The sequence below is a fragment of the Orcinus orca genome, chromosome 15 (genome assembly GCF_937001465.1).
Source record: "Orcinus orca chromosome 15, mOrcOrc1.1, whole genome shotgun sequence".
Lineage (NCBI taxonomy): Eukaryota > Metazoa > Chordata > Mammalia > Artiodactyla > Delphinidae > Orcinus > Orcinus orca.
This window is the reverse complement of record NC_064573.1, coordinates 3,439,066-3,459,817: the sequence shown is the minus strand read 5'-3', so window position 1 is coordinate 3,459,817 and position 20,752 is coordinate 3,439,066. Positions and strand designations below refer to the sequence as shown.

The window sequence follows — 20,752 nt, the reverse complement described above, 5'->3', positions numbered from 1 at the left end:
TACACTGATATTGTATTTGATTTATTTATTAAACTTTTACAATTTCTTTTTTTCCCAGGGTCTTTCTGAGGAGAAATTTATGACGGTAAATGGACTCTTTCTGGATTGGCACATAGCCATCTTCTCGACAAAATTCTACCCTATTAGGGTACGATTATGGCCTATGAATGGTAAACATTGATATTCTCTAAAACTCTTAACTTTCTCTTTCTGGACCTGCGTCCTTAAGATCAATTGGTGGCACTTGAGGAATTGTGACCTTTCTCCCCTTCTCTTAGAACCATTGTTTCCTTACATAACATGACCTGAAGGTGACCTCCTGGCCGCCCTTGTAGGTCTGGCCACATGAGTTCAGGAGGTCCCCAGGTGGTCACAAAAATCTTGTTTTGTCTTGTACAAATGCAGGAATCTTTGTTCAGCCAGTTGCCCTTTGGCATGCACTCCCCTGCTTACGTTTCTGGGTACTGACCCTGCAAGCAGCAGATACTGAGGCAGGAAGAGGGGAGACTAGAGAAGCACATGGGAAAATGACTTTCTGGTTTAAGGAAATGTTACCAAATGCCAACAGCTTGTTTTAATTGACCGCGGTTCTCTTCAACCATGACTGCAGGAGGGAGTTTGGCAGAAAAGGCTTCCGGAGCAGAAAGATGGTACAAATGAGCTGTTCCTCCAGCCCCCGTCTTGCTCTTCTTTCCTCCTCCACCTTCCACCTCCCCCTTCCCATCCTACCTCCCACCATTTAAATTTGTCTTTTTTTTTTAACACTTCCAGAGTCTTTGCTAAAACTTTAATCCTGACTGTCATCCCAAGGCGCAATGTGTTTAATCAATCATTGGTTCTATGACTGAGACTGAGTTTGGATTAAGATCAGTAGGAGATGACTGAGCAGCTCTATAACCTCATGGCACTTGGAGACCCGCCGAGGACTCATTCCTCTGATTATGTAGGTCTATGTCTGTTCCTCAACTTACCTGTACTGCTTCCCAAAAGGTGTGCTAGGCATGAAAACAAGGGAGCTCTTCTTGGTGGACGGCTGGCCCCGGGTGGGGCGGCCACTGCATAGTTCTGTGTCCCCGCGTGGTGGATCCCCGTGAGCTGTCATCTGTGAATCTAATGAAGAATTTGGTCTATGCTGTGCATTTCTTATCTGACATCAGTCACACCTACCTTCCACAATGAGTCCGTTCCACATAATTTAATATTAAAAGATTTGGGGCAATAGAAGAAGGCCTTGTCTTGATGTGCTCCCCTAATATTCATATATCCTCCCAGAATTTCCCCTTTCTTTGAACAAATTTATGGAAGTTCCTTTCTCCAGCATCAGTGTGACAGTGAACTCTGCCACAGAATGATTTGCATAGGAATTAATACACTCAAACCTTGAAACAAAACTGAGGGAGCTTAAAATATCACTTCCAGTACCTGCTGAATATCACATGTATATAATTAAAAACCAAACATTTCTTTTTTCATATCACTGATAGAACAAAACAGCACAGTGTAGATTTAGTTTGTTAGAAACCAAAAAAAAAAAAAAAAAAGGTCATACACCATCATCATATTCCATGTGTTCTATTCTGCTATGAAAACTTTATATATAGTAAATATAGAATACAACCTGGTTAAAAATAGAAGCTATTCCCAAAAACCATCTGGGCCACATCCCAGCAGCCAGGAATGTTTCCCTCCCAGGCTGATGACTCTCCACCTTCAAGGAAGAAACGTCATTAACATACTTGAGAGTATATTTTAATGTACGATGAGCTCGACCAGGCAGCTCTTGGATAAAGGATAATAAGACTGCTTTGGAGGATCAGATTCAGAAAAATGAACTCATGTAATTTCAAATAAGAAATAAAGTAGAGGGGGTGGAGAAAAGGGAACCCTCCTGCAGTGTTGGTGGGAATGTAAATTGATACAGCCACTATGGAGAACAGTATGGAGGTTCCTTAAAAAACTACAAATAGAACTACCATATGACCCAGCAATCCCACTCCTGGGCATATACCCTGAGAAAACCATAATTCAAAAAGAGTCATGTACCACAATGTTCATGGCAGCTCTGTTTACAATAGCCAGGACATGGAAGCAACTGAAGTGTCCATCGACAGATGAATGGATAAAGAAGATGTGGCACATATATGCAATGGAATATTACTCAGCCATAAAAAATGAAATTGAGTTATTTGTAGTGAGGTGGATGGACCTAGAGTCTGTCATACAGAGTGAAGTCAGAAAGAGAAAAACAAATACCATATGCTAACATATATATATATATATGGAATCTAAAAAACAAAAAAAAGGTCATGAAGAACCTAGGGGCAAGATGGGAATAAAGACGCAGACTTACTAGAGAATGGACTCGAGGATACAGGCAGGGGGAATGGTAAGCTGGGACAAAGTGAGAGAGTGGCATGGACATATATACACTACCAAACGTAAGGTAGATAGCTAGTGGGAAGCAGCCGCATAGCACAGGGAGATCAGCTCGGTGCTTTGTGACCACCTAGAGGGGTGGGATAGGGAGGGTGGGAGGGAGGGAGACGCAAAAGAGAAGAGATATGGGGATATACATATATGTATAACTGATTCACTTTGTTATAAAGCAGAAACTTACACACCATTGTAAAGTAATTATACTCCAATAAAGATGTTAAAAAAAAAGTGACTGTAGGTTGTGTTTTATAATACAAATGCAATAAAAATACATCATAAAAATTGTGCAATTTTCTGGTTTCTCTGAGTGTAAAGTTTTCTCTTGGTATGAAGGCCATTTCAGATCCTGCATTTGACCCTTTCAGGCTGCCAGCAGGCCCTTCTGTACGCACTTGGGACATCTTCTTAATGAATCAGAGTGTCTCGGGGCTGAAAGGGATTGTAAAAGCCATCAGTCCACCCAGTTCAGTGTCCAAATCCACAGAGTGATTTGCCAAGTTTAGATAATGCAGCTGAGATTGTTTATATGTTACAACTTGTCTGAATTAATAGGTTATAAAAAGAATTAATAAGACATAAATACTTCACTCAGATCCTCCCTTACCTAATAAATAGTGAAGCTTGAATAGTTGTAAATTCTCTCAAAAATAAATTACATTACAAATGTGAATTTGAATGGCATGACTGATGTATGGGTACTGCTGATTTAGAGTTTTTTCTCTATTGCTTTGTTGGTCCATCTGGCTGTTTTTCAGATTCAAAGTTTTATCTTACTTTGGTCTGTGTGAGCGACTTTATTCCTGGAAAATCAAATATAACATTTTAATCAAAAGAAAGGAAAACTGTATCATGTGACTTCTATACAAATAAAGGAGAAAAGCACATTCATCAACATAAAAGTCAATACTGAGATAAAATTGGAACTTCCTGGCATTCATGCATTTTAAAATGAAAAGAGAAGCCTTTTAGGAAAAAAAAAGCTTTACAAAATAAATACGTTTGGGGATATTAAAGAAATAATGAAACTTTACCAGTGAGTTGGGGAAAATTTAGGATTACAAATAAAAATATTTTTTTGTTAAACTAAGATTAAGAAAAAAGAGTGTGACATTATTTACCTTTCCAGGTCTTTCAAACAGTAACCAAATTTTATATCAATACTCATTTGCATAAGTTCCATCTTATGTTATATCCTATTTTAACTTAATTTGCGCGTGTGTGTTTTGTGAGTAAAATGTGGATACTGCCAAAATTGAACTAACGTTGATTCATTTAGTGGCTTTGGAAGTTTGAGATTTACAAAGCTGTTTGCTACTTTAAAATCAAATGTAAATCTGCCCTTGTTGGGGGCAGCCTGTTCCTTTGGAGATGGTTTTCCAAGTAAGGTTGTAGTCATTCAGAAAAGGAGGTATGAGATGTCAGAGTTGAGCGTTTGCAGCTACAGAATTTCATAAAATGTTGGTCTGAAGTTTTGAATTGATAAGATCAGTGAGCACATTTTTAACCAAATGATGCGTCTGCTCTTGGATAACCAATTCCTAAACACTTGGCCTTGATGTTAAGTTGCTTTATAGTCAGGGGAATAGAAGAAAAAGGTTAACATTTATAATTCTCTATGGAAATTCAATGCAAGTCATTTTGAAACAGAAATGTGGAGGAAAGAGTTAAGATGAAATGAGAAGATGTTGTATAACAGTTCATAAACGTCCCAGGTGTTTACTCTCACAAGTGGCTTTCTAGTAAATGGATTTACAGTCTGACCGATTTATAGATTTCAGATGTCTCTGTTGGGAGCTTCGTGAAGCGATGCTGCTGTCCGTTCTTTAAGAGAAGGTCACAGTGCCTGAGGGGGACTCCGTTTGCATCTACATGCAGGGCTGTGGGCTGCTGCTCTGCTTACGTGCTCAGGACAGCGCAGTACCCTGCCAATTATATGGAGTAATTTACATGCTGACACCTCTCGAAAACGTACTGTCAGGAGTTTTCCATTAAAACCTACTTCCTCCCTGAAAAAGGCATAAGAATAAGGAGGAGGAAGAGAAAGGAGAGGAGGGGGAGAAACAGAAGCATTTTTGCTGGGAGCGTAAAAATAGCTTTGATTCCGAGTCTTTTCATGCTGATCTAGAATGCCAACTCTCTGGAAGGTGAAGGGGTGCCTAAGAAAACTCATGGAATTGAGGTCCCCGGAATTAAACAAACATCGCAAAACCATGTGATTACAAAAGGTGCTTATCTTGCTTTCTTGAAACCGTGCTTCCTTGAATATACTCCGCAGATCTCTTTGGATATCATATTCTTCATGCATTTATAGTAGCTCTCTCTTGTCTTGTATTTGAATCACTCCATCAAGGATTTAGTTGGGGATAAGACCTTCGGGAGCATCGAGAAGTCCAATGTTCTGTGACTCAAAATGTGGTCCATGAACTACAGCATCAGCATCTCCTGGGAGCCTGTTAACCACGGAAATTGGCAGTCCCACTTCAGCCCTACAGAATCAGAACGTGTATTTTAATAGGATTCCTGGGTGATTCACGAGCACAGTAATGTTTGGGAAGCACCGATCTCTCTTCCCATCTCTTCCCAATCAGATTGGCTCATAGATTGGCATTAATGGGCGCGTTTAATAGAGAAACCAAGTCATCTGACTGGAGCATTTAAGACGCGCAAGTCCGATTTCCAAGCCATGAGGTTGTTTTGTTATTTATGTGGAGCCGTAAAACACAATCGGATTTTTAAAGTCTATTTATATGCATAAAGCTGGCGTACATATTCACAAATCAAGGCATTTGTTTTCATTATCCTTGCATGATAGCCAGGAACCCATAAATTTTCAGTCCTGTCATTGCAACCTCTGAAAATCCTAAAATTGGGCATAATGAAGTTTTTGGGTGATTGAGATGATTACCCTAATAACTTATAATAATTACTTTTATCTCTGGCTCTTGGATTATAACTGATCGGCTTGTACCCATAATTGGTAAGAACATCATGTCTGTACCTCTACACCTCAGGATCAAATCAGAGCCTGTACCATCCGCTGGATTATTTCAACTCTCTTGACAATAAATCCCAGTTTCTGTGTCTGTGTCAAGCAGCAATTTGTATGATTCATAAAGGTGATTTGACTGAGACCTAGCCAAGAAGATGAGCAATTCACTGGTGGGAATGTAGACGCTTTGTTATGGAAAAGGTTACATTCGGCAATTTAAATCTTATTTAAGGAAAGAGAGAAGATATCTACTGAATTGCAAGACCAACCAAGATTCCTACTGATGGATGACTTGAAAGAAAGGATGAACTGAGTTGCAGGATTAGGAATTCAAAGCTGTGAGCACTTGCTTACGTTAAATAAAATGTCTACATGTTCCCAGAAGTTCCATACCTCCTCTCGGATGTGGACGCTAGCGGGAGCTCCGTGGTTTCTGCGACGGCCATTTGTCTTTCCACTTGCCAAGTTTTTGTTCTCTGAGATAGTTTAGACCAAAGTCTAAATAAAATTTTAAAAAGGCTATCTAATTAAAAATGTAAACTATTTCTATATTTTTCTTTCTCTTTGCTAAATTTCATCAATAGGGTACCAAAATAATTGGATGATAATTTCTTGCAGAGTGGAGAAAGAGTAACTGGGCCTGAATTTTTTTCTTTCCTGCTGTTAGCTGAGCGACCCTTTTAGGAAACGAAGGTTGTAGGATCAGAGGGCAAAAGGTGAACGAGGTTTGTCTTCGTATTGCTTTTTCAGTGTTGAGCACATAGCTGGCGTTCAATAATTACTTGGTAACTGGATTACACCTCTTAGCCTAATTCCTGCTGTTGATAAACAGCTATGAGGGTCCCCTGGAGGGAGAAGGGGATGCTACGCAACACCTGATTGTGTACAATGTTCCCCTACCTGAGTCCAAATGCTGACATTGTTGTGGGAAAAGGGAGCAGGTTTTTATAACCTATAGGTTTTTATAACCTATTAAGTCAGACAACTTGTAATATAATAACTAATTATAAGTTATTAGGCTAATAATTACAATCACCCAAAAAGCTCATTATGCCCAATTTTAGGATTTTCAAAAGTTGCAGTGACAGGATTGATAATTTATGGGTTACTGGCTATCGTGCAAGTGTTGTGGGAACAGGGGCAGCTCCTTACATTCTCTAAAATACATTTTTTCTCATCTATTAAAGGGAGTTACCCCTATATCACAGGGTGATTCTAAGCCTTCAAAATTATATCTCAAAGTGCTTAATACTTTGCCCAGGATGCAGCAAGACTCAATATACAGCCGTCACTTCATCATTTCAGAGCTTTGCAAAGGAAAAGTACCGTCTTTGTCTTTCCCTTTTCAGCCCTTGACGTGGTGGGAAGGGAGAGGAGGGGTAGGGTTGAGGAAACCCGAGGGCGAGGGTGTCAGCACCATTGCTCTGAGGGTGGACCCCCGCCTTGATCGCTTGTGTGTTCCTGGTAAGCGTGGACCAGCAAGGGAACCTGTTTGTGAACATGTGACTCTCCTTTTTCAACCCCAGGAGCCACCTTCCAACAAGGCTGACTTTCCATAGTCAAATCCTGGCATCCTACTGATACAATGAAGAGTAAAGGGTGTCCTCACAAGGTTGCTGGGTATTCAACAATCTCAGGAATGCTCACTGTGCTGTACAGCAGAGATTGGGACAACGTTGTCAATCAACTATACTTCAATTAAAAGCTAAAATAAATTTAAAAACATCTCAGGAATGGACCAGTAATGCTGCTCCACAATTCAATCTCATCTTTGGGCATAGTAAAGAAAACTGGTACATTCTCAAGTCCTTCAATTTTCTCAGTTGGCTAAAATGAAGACATTCATTTCAAAGGAAATAATTAGATGGATTTTTTTTTTTTAAAGCAAGCTTTGAGGAAAGAGAGGGAAAGGAAAGGGAACATGTTTACTATAGTTGGAAGAGCATGTGACCTTTGTTTCATCCCCCTGAAAGGCAGAAGTCACCTATCAACTATTGGAAATGTCATCTGGTGTGCAGTCCTCTTCTCTCGCTTATTTTAGGAGCTGGCCCTGTGAGGCACAATTATCTGTAGTTTGAACTACAGGGATTATATGTGCGATTCTTAGAATGGCCTATGGCATATCAGGAAACTTTTATGTATCACCCGTCATCAAACCTTTTCAAGTTGTTAGAAAATTTTAGCCCCATGTTTGTTCGCTGCACTTGGGAAACCGTGCCTATATTCTCACGGAGCTTGCGGAACGGAAGCAAAGCTGCTTGAGATGATTATGTTGACGTATGTCTGTTAGTGTGGGGCTCCACTGACATATGAATCTCTTAGAGTCACCTGGTAATATTCCAGCAAAATCATTACAATTCATCCTAGGTTGTCTTTTTTCTCTTACTATTTCAAAATGAAAGTTTTCAATACTAATGCTGCAAAGTGGGTATTATGTTGACTTATGCTAATCTGTTTCATGGATGCTGTCATATTACATGGTTCAGCAAAGACACTGGTGAAGTTGTCTTGTGTCTACCGTTATCTCGCAAACAGCCCAGTGGTGTCAGAACACAACATCCAGGGACCCTCTGCCTTGTTGTGGGATAGCTTCTGTCCGGAGAGGTTTGCTAGGAATAGTGGGAAAGGAGGCAGAGAGGGCTGTGTCTGTGCTGTTATATGTCCTCTTAAAGAGAAAACAGTGTAAAAAAGGGCCGATGTATTGTGTGCGGGAGCGTGTGTGGATTTATAGTGGCTTCATTGCCACGTACTATTTTCATGGCAGCACTTCTGTAAACGGTGTGTCAGTCCCTCCTAGAGGAGCTTCTGGCTTTAGGATTTTACCACCAGCCCATAAACCAGGGAAACTCCACTGTTAAAGCTAAGGGTTCCAGAGGCAGTTTTCAAAGGTAAGTTTATTTGAAAAGTCTGCAAGGGAGGTTGATTTGGCGATTTTCAGTGCTGCTTCTGCAAACCTTCTCGGGCGGTGTTCCCACCGTTCCCACCCCCACCCTGAACAACTGAAGCCACTTTAGAGGGAGCTCGAGAATTGGCGGACAGAGGTGGTCTTCCCTGTAATAAAGGCGCTGCCGATGGGATCGGTGCACAGGAACGGGGTGGGCAGGTGAGGTGGGTCTCTACGGCCCTCCTGCTGGTGGGCAAACCGACTTCATGGTCAGCATCTCCATGAAGTGCTCAGTGTCCCAGGGTCCCTGGGTGCCCCTTGCTCTTCTGGGACACCCCCCTCCCCGGGGCAATGCACTCTGTCCCTCCTCGCTCTGCCTGTGTGCCCCCTGACCTGGGATCTCTTTGGGTCATTGGCTGTCTAATCTAATACGGTCATGCAAAAGAAGACTGATGATGGCTGAGAACTTGACATGTTGTCACTCCAAGATTTCAGGGGTCTCTCGAGTGCTTGCTGATGCCCTTAGAGCTGCGGTGAGACCAAGGAGACAGGAGCTATGGTACAGCTCTTTGTGAAGCCGCAGCACCCTTCCCCTGGATCACGTGGGTGGCTGATGACCGAATCCTCCCTGCCTGTCACAGTGAACTTGAAACTTGATCACCGCAACAGCCACGGAAGAGCCATACTGTGCACAGCCTTGTAGCAGGAACTGAGAATCCAGGGAGGAAGAGGAACAGCCCTTGTCAGCTCACTACATTTTATTGTAATTTTACTGGTTAATGTGTGTGCGTGTGTGTTGTGTGAAGGCTTGAGTTCGCTTGTATTTATCTCCGTGTCACAGAAACCTCTATCCAGAGCTTTCGCAAAAGTAGATACTCCTTATGAGCTTAATAAAAACCAATAATCATGTAAAGAAGACTGTGGTAAGTGTGAAACTTAGGTCATAAGTTTCTTGCATCTGCAAAACATGCAACAGTATCTAAGAGGAGGGACTTTTGTACTAATGGCTGAATAGATACCAAAGGGCGAAATGATGTGATTTCATGGGAAACTCAGGTCCATGATAATTAAGAACCGATCACTAAGAAGGAGCTCTTCTTGGGACCCTGTTTTCCATGTTAATACTTAAAAATCATTTTCACACAAGATCTGTTACAGTAGACGAGTAATGCTTTGGTCTTCCCGTGTGTTGTGAAGTGTCCCCTCTGAGTCGAGATTTCAGCTCTGTCACTTCTCACCTGAAGCAACCGGAGATTACTGATCTGCTCCTCACTTGCTCCTGGGGCTCTCTTTCTGGTCACCCCATTAACTTAACAGGAGAGTTTCTACCCAAAGCCAAAGGGACCCTGGTTCCCCGGGAGTGGAGAATGCACAGAGGCCGAGACCCATGACCTCTTGCACAGCAGAAGATGGTATAGACTCAGGGATCTCCACCTTCTGCCCATGGAAGGGAGAGCAGTGCTTGGCCATTCCTCTGACTCCTGTTTGTTGAAAAGGTGAACTGAGTTTAATCAAAAAATGCATTGGTGCTTCCCTGGTGGCGCAGTGGTTGAGAGTCCGCCTGCCGATGCAGGGGACGCGGGTTCGTGCCCCGGTCCGGGAAGATCCCACAGGCCGCGGAGCGGCCGGGCCCGTGAGCCATGGCCGCTGAACCTGCGCGTCCGGAGCCTGTGCTCCGCAACGGGAGAGGCCACAACAGTGAGAGGCCCGCGTACCTCAAGGAAAAAAAAAAAAAAAAAAGAATGCATTGGCCATTTACTAGCGGTGGTCTTGCTTTGCCAATAAAAGAAAAAAAAAAGTAACTGTCGTGTCACTGCTGGTGATCCATGAGGGAAAAACAAAGGACGGATAATGAGGGGCCCTCCCCCGACCCCTGCATCCCCCCTTCCCCTCCATTGTGTTGGCCCCTCCCGTGTTTGGACTCTAAGCTAGAGTAATCACCATGGGAGGTACCAACTGAAAATTAAACACACACCTTTTCTTTTGACATCCATGATTTATTTTCCTAAAGAGCTTATATATGTAGGGATTTGGGAGGGGAAGATGGAGGGGGAGGTCTGGTATTTACTTCACGAATAGTGTTATTCAAAGACCAGGAAAGAAATCCAATGTTTGCTGCGGCTTAAATGACAGTATTTATTATGTACTCACAAAAGGGTAGAAAAAGCGACTGTTGATTATTTTGACATTAAATTGCTTGCAATACATGAGGGATTAATTATGACATGGCGCACTTCATCCTGCCACCTGAATTAGCTGGAGTTTTAAAGAAGGGTCTGTATTTACATCATTTGTCACATGGGGAGAATACGGATGTCTCTGTGCTCTTTTCTGTACCAGGTTTGATCAGGAATCCAGTGGCCTCACTGAACGCAGGCATTTCTCAATCAGATCAAACAAAAATCTATTGCTGGTCTTTGTGGAGAATCCTATCGTACGGAACCAGCGTTTCCAAACTCTGACCGAGCTTTCCCTGACTTGGCTTTAACTGACAGTCCCGTGGAGAGACGTTTCCATCATTTGGGAGCAAGGTGATGAATACTCCTTCTCAGGGACCCGTCTCCCCAAACACGTGTTGGGGTATAGAATGCGATGCGCCGTTGGCCCCCAGGTAGACGACTGATGAGTTTTGTTGGTAGAGGGGCTGACGTTCAGGTGAAAGCACCTCTGGGAGAGGAACGGAGGAGAGGGCACTGGGTCTTAGTAGCGGGAAGCCAAAGCCAACGCCCAGGGTGCCTGCGTGCTGTTGGCGACCAGAACATCTCTCCCTTTCCTCTTGTCGCTTTAACAGACTAGGCGCTGTTCTAGCCCCCAGGCAATGAAGGCAGCTCTTAGCCTCAAATCCCTGCACTTAGTACCCACAGTTCTCAAGCTTGAAAGAAGAGCAACCTCAAAGACCTGGCACACCCTTTTAAGCGTAGAGAGCCGGAACACCCAAACCATACCAGAAAGAGGAAAGAACCCCATGAGGAATGGAGCAAACATGCTGGTGTTCCCTTCTCCATCCCTGAATCTACACCTCCCGCAGGATTGAAAATACCCAGAAAGCTGAGGGCACGGGCACCACAGCCCCGAGCGTGGTCGAGAGAGGAGAAAGGGGATGGTCTCGGGACTTGCTTTGCTATGATCAGGACCCGATGCTTTCCGATCACGGGGTTCTGTGGGTTATTCCAGCTGGAGTCCTGGTGACTATCCCCTTAGTTATTTGAAAGAGCATCGTTATCAAAAAAGAAAAACCCAAACTGTCCAATTCCTACACTGCTGACTATGAAGAATCAGCGTGATGAGGGGCTCAGTGTGTAGCTGTGGTTTGAAATAGGTCTTCACAGCTGTTTGAGCACTTTATGTTTGCAAAATGCTTTCCCGTCACTCTGAGTAGGTTTTCTTTGTGACAGTTCAGCAAGGTCACCTGGGATGGACTCTGACGGATACACGACGACACCTGGGTGAAGGTCACGTGATGGGCACACAGCGAGACCTGGGGACGGTTCTACAGTCTCTGTGACCCCAAGTGTGTGGGGCGCCATTGAGCCCAGGTCACCTCTGAGAGGGCTCAGGACGAGGTGCTTGGAAAGGCAGAGTGTGCTTCCCATTGACTCCGTGTTCATTTCTATAACAGAGCGCACAGCATCTCTAAGAGTCAGGTTACTGCGTGTTCTGCTCTCAGAAGCCAAGGTGTGAGGGAGGAGAAGACTGGAGGCACCCGTGTGGAGAAATCCGGCTCAGAGAAGGAATTACAGCTCGAGGATCAGACAAGTCACAGGATCTTGCCCAGGGCAAACGTCCTTTGTAACAGAGGAGCTGAGACTCAAAGTAACACCGGGGGATCCAATGTGATTTGCCGCTTCACCCGCAGGAACGTTACATTTTGTGAAAAACGTACTTACTGCGAATGTGTGATGTCATTTACTTAACAAGAAAGAAAGTTCATCTTTTGTTGATGAACTCTTACTGCTTGGAGGGAAATGCTAGAATATCTTACCCTGGGCTCCAAAATAGCTGTGATCCTTGAAAGAATTTCCCTCCCCTGTTTCTGTTCCTCTGTGGTATTTCCACATCTAGCATAAAAGAAAAATCCAATAGCATTGAAGTTAAATAACACATTTTTCCCTCCCAATAAATCTGTTTAAAGATGCATTGCTACTTTTCTTGAGGGATAATTTAGACTACGTATCAAAGAAGGAAAATCAATAGTTTTTTTCTATTACAAATAATTGCGTGTTTGACTCTTTTCCACTTTTTCTTTTTTATTTATTTTGGTTTCAAAATATTTCTACTGAGCCTGCCTCACATTTTAAGTCTAGATCAGCATGAGTTTCTATGAGACAATGTCTACCAGCAGATCAGACCCTGCTCTCTCCTGGGCTTGGTGAGGTTCCCACACATAGTATCAGGGGAAAGGCGAGCAGACCCAGGGACTCTTGGGAAGAGCTTTGAGTTTAGTTGTAAAGAACTGAGCGTGCTCTTGGGGGCGCACACACCCCCATGGGCACGCAGCACAGAGCCCCACCCACTTGGCTGATTACCTGTGGCCCCATGGGCATATGAGCAGTGTTTATCCTTTGGACCCAGGTTTGAAATTGTCAACTAGAAAATTGCTCCCTGTGTAAACTTTGGCCCGGCCGGCACAATCCAGGGTCCGTCTTTAAGTAACTAGACGTGACCAGATGTTACCTGAGAATATCCAGTGCGCGATCCCAGTACCCAGAAGAGTATCTGGTTTGCAGTACCTCCTGGTGTTCTTTATTTTCAGACATTTTTATTAGAGAAAAGGGATGACTTGCCAGGAGCCCACAACACACGGGTTGAATGAGAGAGGGGTTTGTTAGACTGACTTCAGCTAGTCACCATTCAGCCACAGCAATAGGGTCTAAGGATCTGATGTCAGGCACAGAAGGGAGGAGACAAACCTCGACCACACATCTGCGATGCTCAGGTGAATAGGAGCGTCCAGAGGAGACCGAGGCCAGGTCTACGGGGGCAGGTGGAAAGGCTTTCTTGAGGCGGTGACAGCTGAGCTGAGCCCTTCAAGGACGATGCACGTTGGTTAAGTGGAAGAAAGTTGAGGGGGGCATGGTGAGGCCATCTCACAAAAGAGCTGAATGGCAAAGGCAAGGAGTGTAAAGCAGCAGGGCTCCTGGGGAGGTGGGGGCAGCAACCCAGTGCTGCAGGCTGGGTTACTGCTGGCAAGCATCCCCCCTTCCCTCCCCCACTGCGGGCACAGTGTACTTCCCCACATCATGGACGCTGGGTTTGGTCCTGTGACTTGCTCTGGTCAATAAGTATCAGCCATGAAAGGAGCAGACACCAAGCGGTGACTGTGCCTTCAGTCTGGGCCCCAGAACACACACAAATGGAGCAGACTTAAACCCCAACTACAGTCTGCAGCCCACATGCTGGCTAAGCCCATCTTAACCCACTGGAGCCAAATCAGACTCATCCTGCAGACCCAGGCACCTGGGGATGGTTGTTACGTGACATTATTAAGGCAATAGCCGACCCTTACATTCAGCAAGGCTGAAACATGGGGTGAAGATCAGGAGACACAGGGCCAGAGGTGTAAGCAGGGCTCCTCGTGGACAGTCTTGTGTTATATTAAGGTGTTTAGCCTTTACCACGGACATATTCAGGGAGACAGGGATCTGGTTTGCATTTTAGGAAGAGAATTATGGCAGCAATGTGGCAATCGGCCTTGTGGATGTGTGACTCAGAAGCTGTGTGATAATTAATTATAAGAGCTGACATCTACTGGACCCTTCCTATCTACCAGGAACCACGCTAAGTACTTTACCTCTTTCACCTTATTTAAACCTCAAAGCAACCATACAAGCGCTCAGATCACTTCTGTTCTACAAATGACGTACCTGTTTGCTAGATACCCTGAACTCTTAACTGTGAAATCGATCTGTTTATTGCAAAGTTAAGGTAAAAACAGGTCTGAATTATGCCAGTGTGGTGGGAGGGGAGGGGAGTATGATCTAAGAAATTACAAGAAGAGTCAGCAGGATATGCTCAGTGATTACATGTGGGATGTGAAGGAAGATTCTAGCATTTCCAGTTTAGGGAACGGAGCAGAAGACGGGGATTTGCACCAAAGAAGAGAATGAGGAAGAGAAATAGGGTGTGTGAGGATGGCTTTGGGACGTTTTTCTGAAGGGACACAGTGAGCAGCTGACAGTACAGGTGTGGAGGCCAAGAGAGGGGCTGAACTGAAGGTGTGGTGCTGAAAGGACCAGCGCATCACTCCTGGGAGGGGCACGTGCCCTGAGAGAGGCGGCAGGATGGGGAGAGAAGACAACCAAAACCAGACCCCAGGGACACCGGTGTGAGAGGCAAGGGCAGACACAGAGAAGGCAGACAAAGACGATCTGACCATGACGCCTCAGTGCGGCTCCCTTGACATTGATAATGACATTGATATTGAAGGTTGTGCCTGCGTGGGGAGCAGAGGGGCATGGGAAATCTCTGTGCCTTTCTCGTAATTTTGCCGAGAACCTAAAACCTCTCTATTACCTATTAAAAACAAAGAAACACATACATAAATAAACTTTTAAAAATACGATCTGAGATGCAGGGGGAAACCCAAGAGAGCACAGTTCCTCAGCCAGACAACAGGCAAAGAGCAGCAAAGATGCTTTTTAGGGGGCACAGCTGGGGCTGCCGGCTGCTGTCGGCTTGGAGAAGAGTCTAGCAACGTGTAGGGAGAGAAGATTGAGTGCAGGCGGTAGGGGAACGACTGGGGGAAGGGGAAGGCCAAAAGAAGCAGAAAAAATATTGATAGGTTTGATTCCATCCTTTTTTTTTTTTTTTTTTTTTTTTGCGGTACACGGGCCTCTCACTATCGTGGCCTCTCCCGTTGCGGAACACAGGCTCTGGACGCGCAGGCTCAGCGGCCATGGCTCACGGGCCCAGCCGCTCCGCGGCATGTGGGATCCTCCCGGACCGGGGCATGAACCCGCGTCCCCTGCATCGGCAGGCGGGCTCCCAACCACTGCGCCACCAGGGAAGCCCCCCATCCATATTTTTTAAAATCACTTCCATAAACAAGAAATGGAAAGACAAATGAGAAGCTGGCAAAGGTATTCCTGACGAACTAGAATTAATAGTAATGATGCATAAAGAGTTTTTTCTTTTAATGAGCAAATAAGGACACTAGAAACAGGTTAGATGGAAGGTGAGAAAACACAACAGGACAGACTGTTTTCGTAAAGGGAGACGCAGCAATGGCAAAGGCAAATGCAGTCACATAGTTGGCCTCAAACTAAAATGCAAACATTTTCACTCATTGGGTTGGCTGTGAATTAGCAAGAATAGGGGCACACGGATCCTCTCCCACACTGTTCTTTGTAGCACATGTCGATTCAACCATCTTTGAAAACAATTCAGCAGTTATGCTTCAAGAGCCTCCAGATATGTGCGTGTCACTTGGTGCAGTGTTTTGAATCTGTGTTAATTCCACATCAGTAAAGAACGTACATGAGAGCTGGTGGTCCAGGAAGCTCTCACAGAACAAGAAAATCTAAACCCCTGGACTGAGCACCAGTGAGGATAGGACCACGTACCTTTTGGCATGTCCAGAAAGTGGGATACAAAAAGGCCATTTAAAAATCATGTTTTTGACATGGGAAGAGGTTCATGATTTACCGTTAAGGAGAAACAACAGAATAGAAAAATGTGATCCTAGTTGTACTTTTTTTAAGTGCACATATGAAAAAAATGCACGTATGAATGATGAGTTATTGCCAAGTCATAGGATTACATGCGATTTTTATTTCCTCTGTATGCTTGCCTAGACCTTCCAAATATTCTGCAGTGAATGTGTATTATTTTTGTATTTAGAAAAAGGAAAACAACAAATGGTATTTTTTCCAAAAGAAATAACAATGAATAGTTGATGGGGAAGGATTCCAAGTCGCTTGGTTTTGTGAAGGGAAGGGTTAAGATGAATCCGAGCAAAGATGACAAGGCAGAGGGAGGGTTTTAAAGAATGGCTGAACGTCCCAGGTTCAAAGACTTTAAGAAAACAGGCAGTAGGGAGGAAAAAATGAAGAGTCCAGGAAATAATTCATGGCACAACATCTAAGATGGATAAAGAGAGGATAGAATCAGGAGCACGGCGAAGGGTTAGCCTGAACAGGAGAAAGGGTGGCTCCTCCTCTGAGAGGACAAAGGTGTGGGAAGTGCAAACAGACATTTGTTCGATTGTTCGTTTGTAGACAAGTGGCAACTGGGGTGTGTTCTGGGTGGTGGCAGAAGTGACTACCGGGTGAGGGTGGTCCAGTTTGACCCACTGTTGTCATCACAGAACCGGAAGCCCGGGGGTTCATACTGCATCTGCCTACGTTGAGGTGGCCACGGCCGGCTGCAAGGCAGGTTGGGAGATGTAATCGTCACATGCCCAGAAATGTTCCCTGTTCCGTGACCGAGGGAAGTGCAGAGAGTGGAGGCTGAGGGCCAATGAGCAGATTTGAAAAATGTTTCAGCTCGAAGCCCACAGGATTTGCTGTGGGTTTGATACTGGAGTTTGAATGACAAAGAGGATGAAGAACAAAGTAGGTGTTTTAGGGGTGGTGGAAAGAAATACGGTCGGGGATCCAGAAAGAGATCTGAGTATATATTTTCCCAGCAGAGAATCAATTCTTTAGAAGGAATGACACTGATGTGCTCATGACTGTCGCCATAACAGGGTAGCAACACTAGATCCCTAGGGTCACAACCCGTGACACACCTGTTGCTTTCAGTCCAGCCTACAACCAGGACTGTGCCCACAGGCATGGGTCTGGGGGACCCTGCTGACAGGTCAGCCACAAAGCCCCAATCATGACCTCCACTGTTGTTCTAATGAATCCCCGAATTGGTCCAATTTCTCGAAGCAAAGGGCACATCACTTCACAGGTGTGGACACAGTTCATACCTGAAAAACTCCTTGTCTGATGGTTCTTTTTTTAAAATTTAATTTAACTTAATTTAATTCTATTCTATTTTATTTTTATTGAAGTAGAGTTGATTTACAATGTTTAAGGTGTACAGCAAAGTGATTCTGTATATACCTATTCTTTTTCAGATTCTTTTCCATTATAGGTTATTACAAGATATTGAACATAGTGCTATGGGGTAGGACTTTGCTGTTTATCTACTTTATATGTAGTAGTGTGTATCTGTTAATCCCCAACTCCTAACTTATTCCTCCCCACACTTTCCCCTTTGCTAACCACAAGTTTGTTTTCCTTTTCTTTTCTTTTTTTTTTTTTGGCCGCACTGCACAGCTTGTGGGATCCCAGGTCCCCGACCAGGGATTGAACCCAGCCCATGGCAGTTAGCACGGAATCCTAACAACTAGACCAGCAGGGAACTCCCGTAAGTTTGTTTTCTATGTCTGTGAATCTGTTTCTTTTTATAAGTAAGTTCATTTGTATCATATTTTAAATTCCACATGTAAGTGATATCATATGGTATTTGTCTTTCTCTTTCTGACTTACTTCATTTACTATGATAATCTCTAGGTCTATCCATGTTGCTGCAGATGGCATCATTTCATTTTTTTTATGGCTGAGTAATATTCCATTGTATATATGGACCACATCTTCCTTATCCATTCATCTGCAGATGGACACTTAGGTTGCTTCCATGTCCTGGCTACTGTACTGATGGTTCTTTTCTACTGGAAGACTTAGAGGGAGGAGCTACAGGAGTGTCATCGTTTGCCCGCAGCCCTTTCCGCCTTGGTTAAAAGTGAGTCACACACTCACATGTCCTTAGGTGCTTTCCTTTCTCAGAATTACCTGGTGATGGATGGGGGCTCAGGTCTGGTTTTGGCAGCCCCGGGGCAAAGACTGTGCACCCAGGTGCCATGACTACAGAGGAAGAAGTTCCCCCAAGGCCGTGCCAACACATTCAGGATGAAACCGGGGCCACTTATGGGGGTGATGGGCTGCATGTGTCCCTCCCCTCACAATGCAGAGGGTTGCCCCAATTCCATCCGTGTCCTCTCTTTCAGGACCACAGTGACCTGCTAACAGGATGAGTGACATGAGGGACATTCATTCTGAGATGCGCTGAGACGTAAAGGCAAATCCTGGACCCTGCTTGGAAACATGACCACCGTCTCATTTCCCCCAAATGTTCACTATTAGAAAGTGACATCTCATGACTAACTTTAGCATTTGGGGATGAACGCTGAGATTTTAAAAGGTTTCCTAGAAAAGCGATGGATTTGTGTGGTAGCACAAGCTCCATCCGTATCGGAAATCAGGTTTAGATATCTCAGCAGGCAAGTGGGAGGACTTGTGAACATTCCCTGTTTCGGGGGTGGGGGGGAACTGAATACGTAATTCTGTGCTGTGGGACATTCCAAGAAGGAGCCCAATGATGTGGAGACGTGTCCTTGCCCCAGTCACGGGACGAGAGTGATAATCGCCAGAATTATCACGTGAGCAGGTCACAAACACTAAAGGACACAGATACTCATTTTCAGGGTCTTCCCGAAAGTCCTGATGAGAAAAGCCTCCTGGAAATGAAATACACTTTATACTGGCCGAAACACCTAATACTTTCCATCTACCTCATGGGAATATATGTTTTACAAGAGAGATGAATATTATCTCATAACCTGCCACAATACCTAATATCTATCACATTTCAAAATGAATACGATTAGTGCCTAAATCTCAGCATTGGCAATTTTCCTCTCTCTCTGGAAAAGTTTTTTAATTGAAAGCATTTTAAGTGTTGAGAGAAAACGCACCATTTATTTCTGTTAGACACTCTAAGTGTATTTGGTTACTTGGGAATAAAGTAGTTCCCCCTTCAAAGGAAAAAAAAATCCTCTAGGCTTATGTGACAATTGTATTTGGTAGAACGATGAACTGGAGTTTCAGTGGCTAGAATTTACAGAATGAATGAGAGCACCATCTATAAAAGAAGATGCAGAATGAAATTCTCCAGTGACAGGAATTTCTTTTACAATTTTGAAAACAAAAGCATCATGTAGAAGAAAATCTACACGGATGTGCTTTGCTATTCATATTGTTATAGCCTTTCAGTGCTAGAAATCTTGAAATACTAAAAAAATAAATTTCACCGTTAGCCATTAACTTCCTACATGAGAGCAACATTTCTGTTCAAGATTTAACCCCTGTTTTCTTTGATAAGGTTGGGCTGTTAGTACAGAATTACCCTAGATGCAAATGACGACAAGATCTGCAACAAACATGAAACTAAAGAGTTAACGTTCTGAGCACGTGGACGCTCGGACGCCCCGTGGCTGCCAGCCTCTTGCTCCGCTCGCTCGGCGCCTTCCGGCTCTGTCCAGGCCCGCGCAGGGGCCCCGCGGCCAACGAAGGACCCCCGCAGTACGGCTGCCGGGGCTGCACTCCGGGACCGCCGCGGCCCGCGCGCGCAGCCAGCCCAGTCTGAACTTCCGCTGCCTCAACCAGACCCTGAATGTCAAAAAGCAGAGCGTCTGCTGGATGAACTTGAAGACAACGGGAGCTTTGGGTGACGCTGGCCCTCAGGACAATTCCGCCTATGAAAGACTGGCCGAGGAGACGCTGGACTCCTTAGCAGAGTTTTTGAAGACCTTGCAGACAAACCTTACACATTTGAAGGCGATGATGTCTCCTTTGGGAGTGGTGTTTTAGCAATTAAACTGCGCGGAGATCTAGGAACGTACGTGATCAACAAGCAAACCCCAAACAAGCAAATCTGGTTATCTTCACCATCCGGCGGCCCCAAGTGTTACCACTGGCCTGGGAAAAACTGGGTGTCCTCCCACGATGGTGTGTCCCTCCACGAGCTGCTGGCCACAGAGCTGACTCAAGCCCTAAAACCCGAACTGGGGACTTCCGCGGTGGCACAGTAGTTAAGAATCCACCTGCCAATGCAGGGTACACGGGTTCGAGCCCTGGTCCAGGAAGATCCCATATGCCGTGGAGCAGTTAAGCCCATGTGCATAACTACTGAGCCTGCACTCTAGAGACCATGAGCCACAACTACTGAAGCACCTAGAGCCCATGCTCCACAACAAAGGGAAGCCACCGCAATGAGAAGTCAGCGCACCGCAACGAAGAGTAACCCCTGCTTGATGCAACTAGAGAAAGCCCACACACGGCGACGAATACCCAACACAGTCAAAAATAAATAAATTAAAACTTAAAAAAAAAAAAACAACCCACAGAAATCCCAAACTGGACTTATCTTCTCTGGCCTACCCTGGAAAATGTACTTGCTGCCCGGCCTAATGCTAAAGACATTAAACAAAGACCCCAGCTTTGTTCTGCAGCTGAATGGCTAGCTTTTTCCATTCATGCTTTTGAGGACAGTTGCGTGGCGTGTAACGGCTCTGTGAAAAGACTGTGTCACCTCCCGCCCTGCCGCTGGGTTCAGATTTTTAATTTCCATAGCTTTCTTTGGATTTATTGTCTGATTTCCTCCCTCACGTGATA

At 44.5% G+C, this 20,752-nt stretch overlaps 1 pseudogene; it reads left to right on the top strand.

Annotated features, from left to right (window-relative positions):
* Positions 1–14,683: 14,683 nt before the first annotated feature.
* LOC101286484 (frataxin, mitochondrial-like) lies at positions 14,684–20,548 on the top strand (annotated as a pseudogene).
* The last annotated feature ends 204 nt before the right edge of the window (positions 20,549–20,752 follow it).